General features: G+C 42.4%; 1 protein-coding gene and 1 long non-coding RNA gene across 2 annotated transcripts in view; both read left to right on the forward strand.

Moving 5' to 3' along the window:
* The window catches only part of LOC111259764 (uncharacterized), a 185,051-nt gene that overhangs the window by 16,287 nt on the left and 155,474 nt on the right, over nt 1–13,290 (forward strand). The window lies entirely within an intron of this gene.
* Nucleotides 716–4,999, forward strand: LOC111259776 (uncharacterized). Its single transcript, XR_002679843.2, has 3 exons — nt 716–1,113; nt 2,157–2,238; nt 2,519–4,999. It is a non-coding gene; the product is annotated as an uncharacterized LOC111259776 (long non-coding RNA).

A 13,290-nucleotide genomic window follows, 5' to 3' on the forward strand; every position in this document is an offset into this window, starting at 1 on the left:
ATTATTGAGAGTTTTTTGAGTTTGAAGCAAAATCGATAAAGTTATATATAAAGTCTGAGCCGTCGAGGCGTAGTCGAAATTGTCTGACGGTGTTCCAGCGGCGACAACACAACCAAATATCGATATAGATTCAGTTTAACAATAGAAACGTTAGTCTAAAGCGTTGCGTCATACGAGGCTGTGTCGAAGACGGTGTAGTTTAAGACTACAGCGGCCGGCAAGGATTATCCTGGACCGTCTTTGTCAAAACTTACACACTATCCTAAATCATTTTCACTATTTATATAAATTGCTTGGCATTCGTACGTCGTTAACGAGGCTTGACGTGGGGGTTTCATTTTACTATTGAGAAAAACCTCGATCTGACCTTGCCCTATAAACTTTTAATGCCGTATCAGTGTCGAACTAAGATAACTATTAGAAGCGGACATAAGCTGTGCAGCGCCGCACTGCAGGCCGAATTGCAGAAAAACTAGATCAGCTAAGGTCCTGCGTAGTTGTCAAGGCTACACATTGTGTTTCAAGCGCTATCAGAAACCATAATGATAAATAAGTACGCGTTGTTAGCGGTTGCGGAGGGGAGTCATCTCATCGCGAGCTAGTCATATATGCGATGAACAATCAACGATTGACAACGGGTTGTTACAAAGAACTCTGTAGAGCGAATGATCGAATATTGATGGCAGTCGTCGGGGACGATGACGATGGTTGTGACTGTCGGAGTAAACCCAGAAGCAGCGGCGAAACCGAAGGTGCTGTAGTAGAAACAACATAGCTGAACCACGCATCCCGCTCTGTTAGCAGCAGTAGCACGCCTGTGCGAAATGCTATAGGTGACCCAGAATCGAAACTGCTGACCCATTCTGTTTCTACCCATAAATTCTCTAGCTATGTACCTTAGAACCAAGCGAAGCTTCCATTTCGACCACGTACATATCTGAATGTTTCGTATACAATATATACGCGTGTATATAATGTATGGTGCGTGTCTTGCTCGTATTGACGGACTGGGTAGGGTCAGTCCACAGCATTATTGAACCATCCCCTTTCCACGAATCCACTGTTAACGGCGGACGCTGCTATGCCTACCTGACAGAACCGTGTACGTAAAAGGTGAGCTAAGACTAAGTTTTATTCCATAACGATCCATATTGATATGGCTATAAACTGCTGCGTTGTGGGAAATTATCATTGGGAGCTTTCACATATTCTAATTTTGCGGTAAACTTATATCTTGGTTGATGGTGCAAAGGTTTCGTGTTATATAGTATATGTAGAAAAACACTTAATGTTCGTAGACCACAATATAAATAGTAATAGTAATATTTATTCGATCACGGAGCTTCAGTTAGCGGCTTTTAGCTTTCATTGTCAGAGATTCAGCAGTCCAGGCGACTGTGTCGATATAATAATGATATATAGGAGACGGCTTTGGATCATATGTTCATGAAAAGTAATTTATGACCGTGTCAAAGGGAGTATATCCTCTCTCATTACTTATGTCCCTGGGAAACATCCCGGTTAATTCGGCCCATAGCCGGATCGGTTATATAACATGCAGCGTCTTAGACGTATGACCTTAGATTTTATTCGCAAGCTCACAAATATGTTGTTGGCGAGCGACGGCCACGCCCGCGTTTAAATCCTAGCTTGACATTAATATTAAGAATGCTCATATAATTATGAGCTCATCAACTACCGGCAGTAATGTTGATATTTTACAATCAAATAGGAGGCCGTGTGGAGGTAAAACATTGAAGCTGTTCGTTGTAGTTAAGAGCTCGATCCATTATTACCAAGCAGGCTTTATATATTATATGTTACGTTGGTAGCAAAGCGATTATTGGCAAGCGGTCGCAGAAGAGACCTGTGTCTCGGTACGGTTCTTCACTTATATAGGATTCTCAGATCTACTTGCATTTGAAAAGGATTCAGGAGTCGTTTAAAAAAAACTTCATATTTTATACTATTTACCTCCAAAAATATTAGCAGTACTCGCTTTGCGCTCATGTCAGAACGAAAACTCGTATTGACAAAATAGAGTTTGTTAAACTTATAAAACCAATACTTCTGGTGTTATTTTGACCATGCACTGTGGATACTATTCGAAAATCTGTTATTAATAACTTTTTACATATACCCTATATATCTTACAGAGTCAAGCTGCATTCATCCAGTGAACAAAATCAATTCCATGTTCAGCTAACTCCCTCAAGATACTTCCCCCGGACACCGTTTGTAAGTAGAGGATGGCTAGAGCAATTATAGGGCTATACTCCATTAAATCTATCATTATGTTAAAGGCTGTACACTCTATGATAGCTAGTTGATTAACTACCTGAGAAACCTAATTACAGTAGTGGCAGGCAAATGACATAACAAAAAGGCCCATGGGGTGTCTCAAGCGACTGATGTTTAGCTTATCGCTGGTCGCCGGCTACCGGAATGCTACAAGTAGGACAAAGAAGCGACATAACGATATAGAGTTACCTGATAACACGTGCGCATTTTTAAACAGGTCGGACCCTGAAACTGCAATACCGTATCGAACATGCCTTCGGCTAACTCCTACCATCGGCTTACCGCGAACGAACGGCCAAACGTTAGCTTTTCGGTGGGGAACAATAGCGGCAGCGGCTACCGCGCCACCAAAATCAGCGGCGAAGTGTAGGCATGAGCGCGGAGACGGCCCGAAGATGCACTACTATAGTTTAGCGCGACAGGCCGAGATGACGATGAAGCTAGAAGAGAAGCTTTTCATTTATGCAAAAAGCATTTTTCGACAGAAAATAATTAATTCAGGCAATTGCGATTGTTTTTTTTGCCACTGGGTCCTGTTACCGTTGAGGACCATATTTACTCACTCCAGCGTTTCCCCGTTCTTCCCTCTGCCTTCTGATTAGAATGGGTGTCCTCGTTGGCTCGAATGGCTACAGAGTAACACGTCAAGTTACGTTGCAATAAGATACATGGACAACCCCTTCAAAAATTAAGCGAAACTTCGTGTGCTCATGCCGGATCGAGGCCAGCGTAAAAGCCAGAATAAAATACTGTTGCGGTTCGTTTTTGCGGAAGGTCCATAAGGCTTTGTGCAGTACTACTTGCATCCGTTGTATTGAATTCCCCTGAGGTGCAGGATGGGAAGGGCAGCAACTTGATAGTAAAGACGACGGAAAGGTCAAGGCAGAAAGAGCTATGCGGAGTGGTAAAGAACGAAAAAAAAAGAACCGAGAACGTTTTTTTTGACCCTTGACTAGAGCTACTTACAATGAAAGTGTAATTTAATTGCTGAATTCATCATGGTTGTAATGACCCGGTTTAAAACAGTAACTTTGTAGGAACAAAAATACAGGACGCAGCGGTTATTTCGGGCATAGGATTCACTGCGCTCATAACGTTAATTTTTTGATTGAGACTTTTCTCGATGCGCTATATACCCTTGAACTTTGCCCTAAACCATTAAGCTCTAAATCTACAAATGGCATTGACTTGGCATGACTACTAGCGTTAACGTGTTTTTTGGCTCGCTTAAAATATTACAGAAAATTAACAGTAATGTTAAACACCGTCGAGAATTACACCTGCGTTATCAGTTTTCGCACAAATAATGGTCACACTCTATAAAATGTCTGTCTCAAAATTATTATAACAGCACAGTGGCAAGCCTTGTACATACGTATCCTCGCCACAAAAGAACAGATTTCACGTTGTCCATAGCGTCTTTTTCGGCACGTAGTCCTTTCTGGCTCTGCGTTTGTCTGTCATGTATCTAGGGTTTTTCTAACTGCTACTACTACTACTATCAATAATCGCCAAGGTGGTAATGATGCCTAGGCAATTTTTCATTGGTCGTCTTCCTTTTCATACGAACCAAGAGAAGACGCATCAAGCTTCGTTCGTGCAAACACCTTCTGCTCCCCCAATGCAAGAATCTCTGAGATTTCCTCAAGTCACCCCCTTTCCTCTTTCGCCAATTGCCAGCCAGCTTTAGTGACTTTTTGGCACCGCTGGCTGTGGCTGGCTTTGTCCGTGGTCTGGATTTTCTTCTGTTAAAGACAGACGAGACGCCATCGGCAGCATGAGTCGACAAGGCTTTAATGTGCTGTAACAAGATAGATAGAATCACACTGAAGACGACGAACGAGGTGGCAATAGAGTTGGACTACCAAAGGCCTGGAGTTTCAAAATCGGAGAACAACCGATAGACATTTTTCTGTCTATCTTTGTGATTTTCGTTCTTTCCCACTAGCTTGATCTCCCGCAGCTCCTGAATGTTCTACTTTTCATGGCAGCCGGAAGATGACCTGGATACTCGGCACTCGGTTTGGCTGACCAAGCGCATCCAAGTTGAAGAGAAGGCGCAGGGAGTCTGTCGAAAACTGTCGGAGCTAGATTTTCTCGTAGTTTGTGACAAAAGTTGAGAAGAAGACGACGACGACGACCCTGCTCGACACGCGAAGCATAGATTCTCTGTTGCGTCCAAATCCTTTGTTGCCGAATTCATAAATGGTCAGCCTGCTAGTTCAGTCCAGATACGAAAGATGGAGAGGAAACTGGAAGGAATAGTGACGGAGGAAAACGAAACCTCGAGAAGTTTTCAGATTGAAATTTTCTTCCATGGACACAGTTCCCGCCCCCTACGCTCCGCCCAGCTATCTGCCGTGTCTTCCTGCCTAGCTGGAAGTAAGTCAGCAAGCGTTTCCTTTTAATGTTCCATCTTTTGTTAACGTTCTACTCGGCGGGCGAAGCTGCTTGCAAACGCCGACCACGGAGCCTCCAACCACTTGCAGGTCGGAATCTCAAGTTGCGCGTACTTAAAAGGGAACTCGGTAGGCGTTGCCGTCATTGCTACGTCTGCTTACCGTGGAATGGGACAAGACCTATGTGACAAAAGAATCAAGATGCGTTTGAAAGTCTTGTTTTCCTATTTTTGATTGTGTTTGTACAAATAAATAGTCTCAATAAGTAGAGTTGAGGAGACATCGCAGATCATAAACTATCTAACAGTATATTGATTGCGTGAGTGCATGTATAATATGCAAAATGGGCTCGTTGAATATACCTGATGCTAACATAAATAGCTTACTGTATGATGAACTAAATGATAACTTAAAGAATTAGGTTAACTAATGCACAAAAAAAGATCAGTTTAGTCCTTCCGCTGTAATTCCTTCAGCACAATGAGGTATCCTAGCCAAATGCAAAAAACAAAGACTTAAAGAAGGCAGTGTCTGTTGTTAAATTTTCATAGAAAAATATTTTTTGAAACCCGACGATCTAGTTCTGTTTCTCTTTTTGTGTTTATATTCTCTGAGCTATCAAGCTAATCGAAAAAAGTTATCCAACACATCTTATGCTACTGGAATAGCAACTTTGTTGAGTTCTATATTACAAAGCCAGGGCATACGCATAGGTTATTCTACCACTTTAGCTTAACTCGTTCGATTCATGGGTTTGTCGAAATATCCGTACGACCGTTTGTCGGAACCTAACCGTAGTGTCCTACGATGATAGCGCACAGATTTCCACTACGTCTTCTATTGCGGTCGTTATGACCGACAGACATGACCATCTTGAAGGTACCTGCTCGTGACAAGGTAAAGTCAATGGAGCGCTAACAGTATTCATGGAGTGAATGTACTCGATACCGTTGCAGTCCTGTCTATTACAGTTGCAGATAAGAAGCTCCTGTTCTTATACTGCATACAAATTTGTGATTTATTTGGTTATTACTTATGTATTAACCAAGCGTATACAACAGCTATATTTGAGTTTATATTACGAAGCCAGGAAACGCTGCACATGTGTAGGGACGCTATTGCTTTGTATACAGACGTTTTTCGTCCGTGCCCAACTCACTTTTCATGTTGACGGTGATTTTCAAGGAGAGGCAGGAAATGGAGAAATGCGAGGATAACTCGGCTGTGTCGTCCTCCGCTTACTGCCGTGCCAGCACCTGCTGCAAATGCCGGTATGCCAAACACCATACTTTGCAAGCTCCTTAGGATAGATGCTTGGCTGACAGATCCTATGAACTTCATATCGTTTGTCCTGTTCTTTAGCTCCATTCTTCTTGGAGTTTGCTTCTATATCAATGAGTGTTCCTTTTCTAGCCACGTATCTGCTGAAGCGTTCATTTTCTTAGTCTGGCTTTTACTTTTTTTCTGTCGTTTGGATGCTGCTTGTAAGCCAGTGCCCCTAGTCTTTTCCAACTCTGTCCCTTGGAAGGAGGGGACAGGGACTTTGTACTGATGGCTTGTACTTATTTCTTATCTCAGAAATCGGAAGTTGTGTGTCATCGTGAATGAAGTCATATACGAACTCAGAGAAGAAAAACAGTTGAGCTCGCAACAGGCAACGCAAACTATTTATGGGAACGAGCCTGAGAACGGCCCTGTTTACCCATCTGAGGGAAATCTGATTCAGTTTTTGGTGACATATTGAGAACACGCCATGACCGAACGGCGGTACACGTAACTAATCATACGAATGACATGATGGGAGCGCAACTACTATAGAACTGACATACTATGCTTTTAATTTGTTCAGAGAATTGCTTATAGCTGACTGAAATCTAGACCCCTATATAATGCATAAGAACATAAAATTCCGCGAATGCAGAAAACAGGGAACAAGTTCGTTATCTGATTTCTGTTTGCAAAACCCACTTGTTCGTTAGTCACTTTGTTAGATACGTAAAGAAACATAGAAGAGTTGATCCTGCGCAAAGCCTACATTTCACCGGACAATTAGCCCTTCCGGCTGACGAAATGATACAATTTGCTTTTCTACTTCGCAGGACCACCATCGTGTCCACTTAATGAACTTACACACGATATGAATCGAATTTGCTTAACACGCAGCCCTTGTAGACAGAGCGATGTGACCAGAGGTCAATTTAGGTAAACTGTATCATTGGCCTTTATGACTAATGTCTAGAATGCAAAATGAATAATTACTCAACACAACAGGGTTTGCTGAACGTTCCGTTTGGAACTAAAAATAACGTTTATACGACTTCTGCAGTAAGGATCGAAGGAACATGTTTTATCTATTCGTGATGGCTTTTGATTATTAAATTATGGCTTTTGAGGATGACCGATTTGGAAATAATTACTCAGAAAATACTCTTTCACCAACAACCACGCACTGATAAAAAAGAAAAAAAAAATATTGAATTACAATTTTTCGCCTTATTACAGCTTGTCTTCTTCTTCTTCTTCTTAGGAAGTATTGATAGTGTATTGCGTGCATCATTTTATTTTTTGCCGTCTTGAATCCAATTCAAATATGATTGGATCAAACGGGATGAAAAGGGAGTGGAAATCATGGATGGAGTCAGCGTCATGCAATCTTTATTGAATATAAGCTAAGTGCTTAAAGCGTCCGTCGATAGTAAATTTACATCAATAGTAGCGGTCAGAGTGAAAGGTCGGCCGCTTACCTTCGCGCCGAGCTTTATAAAATTGTGGGTGACTCTAGTAACGAAACTCTGATGTGGTCAACTTTATAGGGACCGTCAGAAATCGATACCTATTTAACACAATTAACGATTCAATTCTAAGCAAGTTCTTACGTCTCACAAATGTTAGGCTGTCGGACATCTGGAATTGGGTATCGAAATTTCAGAAGATGACCTCATTTAGTGATAGCGTGATATAGTGGAATGCTTCTCCTGGTCATTTATATGCAGTAGCGGTCCATTACGCAAATCCTGCGTATCATAAAAGCTAGCAAAGTTATCATAAGAGCTATACAAGGCTAGGGCGTGTCGAGAGAAGAACGTTAAGAAAGCTTGGTGACCTGGATAGTCGGTTCACTAGTGGAAGTTCTTGCCCCCATATAACAGGATACACGCCTGATGACAATATTAAAAAAAATGAGTGTTCTTTTTTAGACTACGGTTTGATCTGCTGTTTCATCGCCAACTACGTTCAGGGACTATTGTATAAGACTTCGAGCCGACAACATTCTAGCCGGAAACCAATCTTATAGAGCTGGTAAATCCTACTATTTGTTTCCGCGGTGGATTTATGAGATAATAATTTGCTTGCTATATACTGCGGACGCGACCCATTCAGACACGTGTAACCCAGAAATGCGTTTGAAGCTGGTTCAAAATGGTACAACTGACATTTTACATGCAGAGCAGCTATATAGCAAAATACCTTTTTTTTTTTTTCTTTTTTTTTCTTCAACCGATTTGCCTGCTTAGGCAAGGTCCGCACAAAGGTGCACATTGACCCTTGTAAATTCTCTGCCTGTAGTCAACTGTTAACGACAGCGAACAGAGGTTGAGGTCAAAAGTAGAAAATGTCAACGCTGAACATCAGGCTGGCCCCGTGCTCTAGAAATAAAGTTACCATGGGTGACTAACTGGCGCGGACCTTTTTATGTCGCAAAAAAAATCTAGGTAACGAGCCAAGCGCCCGAACATCTTACTATGAATGGGCTCCGAATCACGTTGTCGATTTCTTTCCCTCGTCGAAATGCCCATCTGAATAGCAAAAAAACGTAACAAGAGTCCCCATTTTAGCGTAATCACTGATGACTTCTAAACGAATACCGTCGCTTGGATCGCTTCTTCAACGGCGACGACAGTAAGCGCGGATGTGTACTGAAGGGAATGGCAAGATGTCGCGGTGGCAATGAGTGAGCTAATATTGATCGACGGCATGTCTAACTGCGGTCCACTGCGAAAACCACGTGATGTTTATTGACGATCAGGGAAGTAGCTAGCTAGCTAGCTAGAAAACGATGAAATCATATTGCGAGCGGAGTTTTGAGATGGGGACTAGTAAACGGTCAGACGACAGAGAGTTACTTGACCACAACCCAATTATGACACCGGCATATTCCCGTGTGGCCATGCGTCTGAATAATCGAGTAAGCGCATTTGCACAAATGACGACTAGCAGCATGTCAGGCGGAACTTCTTTGCGAGACAAATCGGCTCATTGGATCGAGTCGGTCCGCATGGCGACGCTGCTGGCACGGAGGCAGCCATAGACAGATAAACAGAGCGGAGTACAACACTAAGCCATTACATGCGGAACCTGAACGAACGGAGGCGAAAGGGGGGTGTAGAGTAGCAGGCAGCAGAACGCTAATGAATCAGGCGTCGTAATCGTTACATTGAGCGCGGCGTAGATTGTTGTTTACTCGCTTCTCGCTGTTGTCTCTAGCTAATTCTTCGCCAATAGTTCAGGCAGTAATTGTGGCGATAGTACTAATCGTAATAATAGTAAGTCTAATTTTAGCCCCCACAGGAACAACTGCCTGGGTAAGTGAATCCCTGGAGGGTTCAAATACTGGACGTATTCGATGTTCCGTCCCCGTTGGTCAGTTCAATCGATTGCGTGGTACAACTGATGATCGTCGTCAGTGGACCGCATTGCTTCGACTCCTATCGAAATATGTGTATATTATATGTTATGAAGGCAATTCGTAAGTTTTCGGGATACTTGAACGGTTTTTATCGAAACGTCTGTGTTAAATGCGCAATGTGATGATTGCGCAAAATGTGACACACTAGGCAAAAGTGCTGAGAAAGAAAAATATGGTCAGACCTCACGAATGGGGGTACACTGGCGCAGAGACTGTAAATTTGTTTGAACCGATAGTTCAAAACCAAGACACTTTGTGGGTCGCGGAGCTGTTGTCAATACCGCTTGTTTGGAATGGTGGAGTTCCTGTAAATCTTGTTTGGCAAAGAATGAATCGCGCCATTTGCTCCAGCAGAGTAAGGCGAAATGGCAAGCTGGACCTAGAGAAGTAAGTATCAATGCCCAACATCAATTAAATCCATTCTCCACTATATACTCGATCATCAGGACTAACAGGACAGCTTTATTATGTCACCAACAAGGGTACATATCTGCGCAGCATGCTGATTTACAATTTATATGGGCCTATGGACAAGTTTGATTCACATGAGCTATTCATTCAAACACGAACTAGGAACCCAAATACATGTAATACGGGACGTATTGTGACGCTTGTCCTTTGAATTAGTATTCATCTAACTTGTGTTTAAAAAATAAATAACACATTTGTGTGTTTGTTTGCCATTCCTGTTTGTATAGTCATATCTGATAATGTTAAGAAAACCTTGATCGCGTTGTGTGTTGACAGTTGAAACAGGAAGCGAGTTCGGTTCCATATGCCAAACATATGTAAGCTTTACTTCATAAACTTTATCAGCTAGTGTCAGATAAATTTGTTTTTCAGCCTAATATTCACACATGCATTATATATAAACATATGCAGTAGTGCGATGGCATGACAGATGGCGATGGTGTAAGCTTACCCCTCAATTCCATATTACTCGCTTACCAGTCCGCGCAATATCTACACTTCATTTTAGCTAGGTAGGTACATAGCCCAGTTTTGGAGAAAATAGATATAGCGGTTTCTTCAAGCACGAGGCACCTTCGCGTATCAACAGGAAAGCACCGAGACGCATCGCAATTATGTTAACTAAACAGAGGTACGGTGACGCAATTTTCATCACAGTCCTACAAACCTAAGCTTACCGATTGTTTTATAGAACGTATACCTATAATAGAACAGACTGTATTTTCGGCCGTACAAAGGAAGCGTCTTTACATCTGCTGGGGTGACAGCCAATAATCTTCTCGTTTATTAATACACGTTGACGTTAAGCGGGTGGAATAGAGTGAGGGAGCAAGGGTCACACATATGAGCGAGGGGTTTTGACTGCGTCACTCATTTTTGTATGTAATCAATAAATGGTTGTTGCAGCGGTGCGGGTGATTGTGTCCAGGCGCTCACTACCTATCGAAGATGGACTGTTTTCGCGTTATGATGATAGGTGGTTTTTTAATGACTCTTTCGGTTTGTTATTAATATTAGATACGTGAATCCAATAGCCATCACTCGCTCAATGGATGATTATCAGCTTTCTGATTAGACAGAAAATACAAGACTACCAAAGATATTTTTGGTCATAATATGCTGTATAAGTTCAGCGCTATGGTATCACGCGTAATTCGGTGTCCAGATACGCTGGATATTAAGTGCTCTTTCAATCCATTCTGGAGCTCCATTCTGGAGCGCGAAGTGAAACAAATAAGCACAATATACGGGGAAAAGTGTCTAGTTTATTCCAACTAGAACATTCTCCACGTATTAGTTTTCATATAAACAAGGGACTCATATTGACCAAAATCAATTCCATGATCCTTTAAAAGAACGCACCTTTATGGCGCTTTGTCTGAATGACTTTGCCCCTTTACACCGAAATACTTTACACAGAGACTTTTTCGAAGCCCACCACGGCAATATATAGCGCGTTCAAGAGGTACATTAGCTTCCTACTACCAAACATATTATTTAATGTGGGCATTCAGTATTAGCTTACTATGTCTTATGTAGTTATTTAACTGCTCTATGATTGGGTGTGTTAGTCAGAACTCTAACACACTGATAAACCTGCAACAGCACGAACCAGTCACGTAACGCTTTTTAACGTAAAAAAGTTTTATCTCCCCTATTATATATATATATATATATATATTAGAAAAATAAGATAACGCTATATAGAACAGAGTGGTCGTAGCTGGCAATTAAATCATTTGTTTTCAATGAAATAATTGTTGCAACCCACCCTTTCAGACACATGTAACATTCAGGCCTATATATCACATTTAATCGTTCTGAAATCTGTTTCCGTCCACCTCTGGTACCGGGGTTGGTGCATTTCTTTTGGTATACATAGACCCGCTCGCTCATTCTAGCTTTCTCTAGATATGTACCGTCCCCGGGTGAAACGGCTTCTTTTGCCTTCTTCCGACTTGTGCCTAACTTTTGCAAGGTCCGAGGGGCCACAGGAGCAGAGTCCATAGTCGACATTAGTTCTATCACTTTTGCCCGAAGGCATTTCTGTTCAGAAGTGTATTGTACGTTGTTCTAGCAGCTGGCTTTGAACGGCGCGAAGCTTTGGGTGATACAGTAGCTGTATCCGTTCGTTGTTTCCTTGGCTGGAAACAAACTAAAGGCAACGAACCAAATCCAGATGGCAAGGCTTGAACGACTGTGGCCGCTCGGGCAACAGCACTACGGGGGCAGCTAAAGCGGCCGACTGCCCGCTCTAACCGTTAGTCGCTCAACCAGTGCAAATGTAGTTCTTCCATGCCTTTTTATCTAATTCGATTAGTGGCGGTGAGCGTTGAGCGTCGGCTGGTAAGCAGGTCTCGCGGTCAGGAAGTTATCGTTGGAAAAGCAAAAGCAGAAACGTTGCCAGAAACTGTCATTATCTTTGATTGGGATCGACGCCGATTGGACTTACAGCCAAAAAAAATTGCGTCGATCTGGTCCGGTTCACGGCACGAAGGTTGGAAACCTTCGAAGGCTGGACATAGTCTGAATGGCGACTCTGCCCTCTTCCCCATCTGCATCTCCAGACAAGTCCTGCGCGCGCGTTATCCACTACGCAGTTGAATAGGTACTTGAAAAAAACGCATCTACATCTGCTGATACTGCCCACGAAAAAGAAGTCGGGATGGCAGCAGCTTCCCCAGGCATAATATGTTCCACAAGCATCCAAAATAGCCCATATCCGATATTATAAGAGGCAACGCAGCTACAAAATGCAATGAATAAGCGCAAAGGTATACCTTGTAAATAAGAAAGAAAATCCAATATAAGTATACGAAAAAGTACTGCAGTAAAAAGTATATGCAGGTCTCTAGGTGGGCACATGCAGCTTCCTTGTCTTCCTTGGCTTTTGTTTACAGCGTCACACGAGACGACGACAACAACAAAGAACAACGCGCCCTCGGATACCTACGCGGAAAAAGGTGGGATTGGGGTACGGTTTAGCAGCAAGAAGCAAACATGTCGAGGAAAGACTAAGGTGCGTCTTACGTAGCCAGAACGCCAAAAGGCATGGTCTAACGACGATATGTTGGTCCTTCATCTCATTTTGAATCTATGAAAAAAGTCCCTCGGTGGTGGGATGGCGTATTTTATAGAGCTATCCGAAGTCCGTTTCGGCTGTTCAGGTTTATATAGCATGAAGATCTTTCCGTTCAGCGTGGAGCTGACACTAGGAGTTTTGGCACCTTTGGCGTTCCCTGGAAACAAAAACGTTTAGCAGAACCGTTTTAAGGCGAAGGAGTGTATCAAGTTATAAGATGGAATAAAACTCTTCTCGAGGCCTCGTTGGTACTTCGAATGGCAGAAGGTATAAGAGATTACAGCTTAGTAAAAGTAATCATTTTGTGGAAAAGGTCTTACTAGGTTTTTAAAAATAAGCAAAAAAATGTC

This window comes from Varroa jacobsoni, unplaced genomic scaffold, assembly GCF_002532875.2.
Source record: "Varroa jacobsoni isolate VJ856 unplaced genomic scaffold, vjacob_1.0 scaffold_367, whole genome shotgun sequence".
Taxonomy (NCBI): Eukaryota; Metazoa; Arthropoda; class Arachnida; order Mesostigmata; family Varroidae; genus Varroa; species Varroa jacobsoni.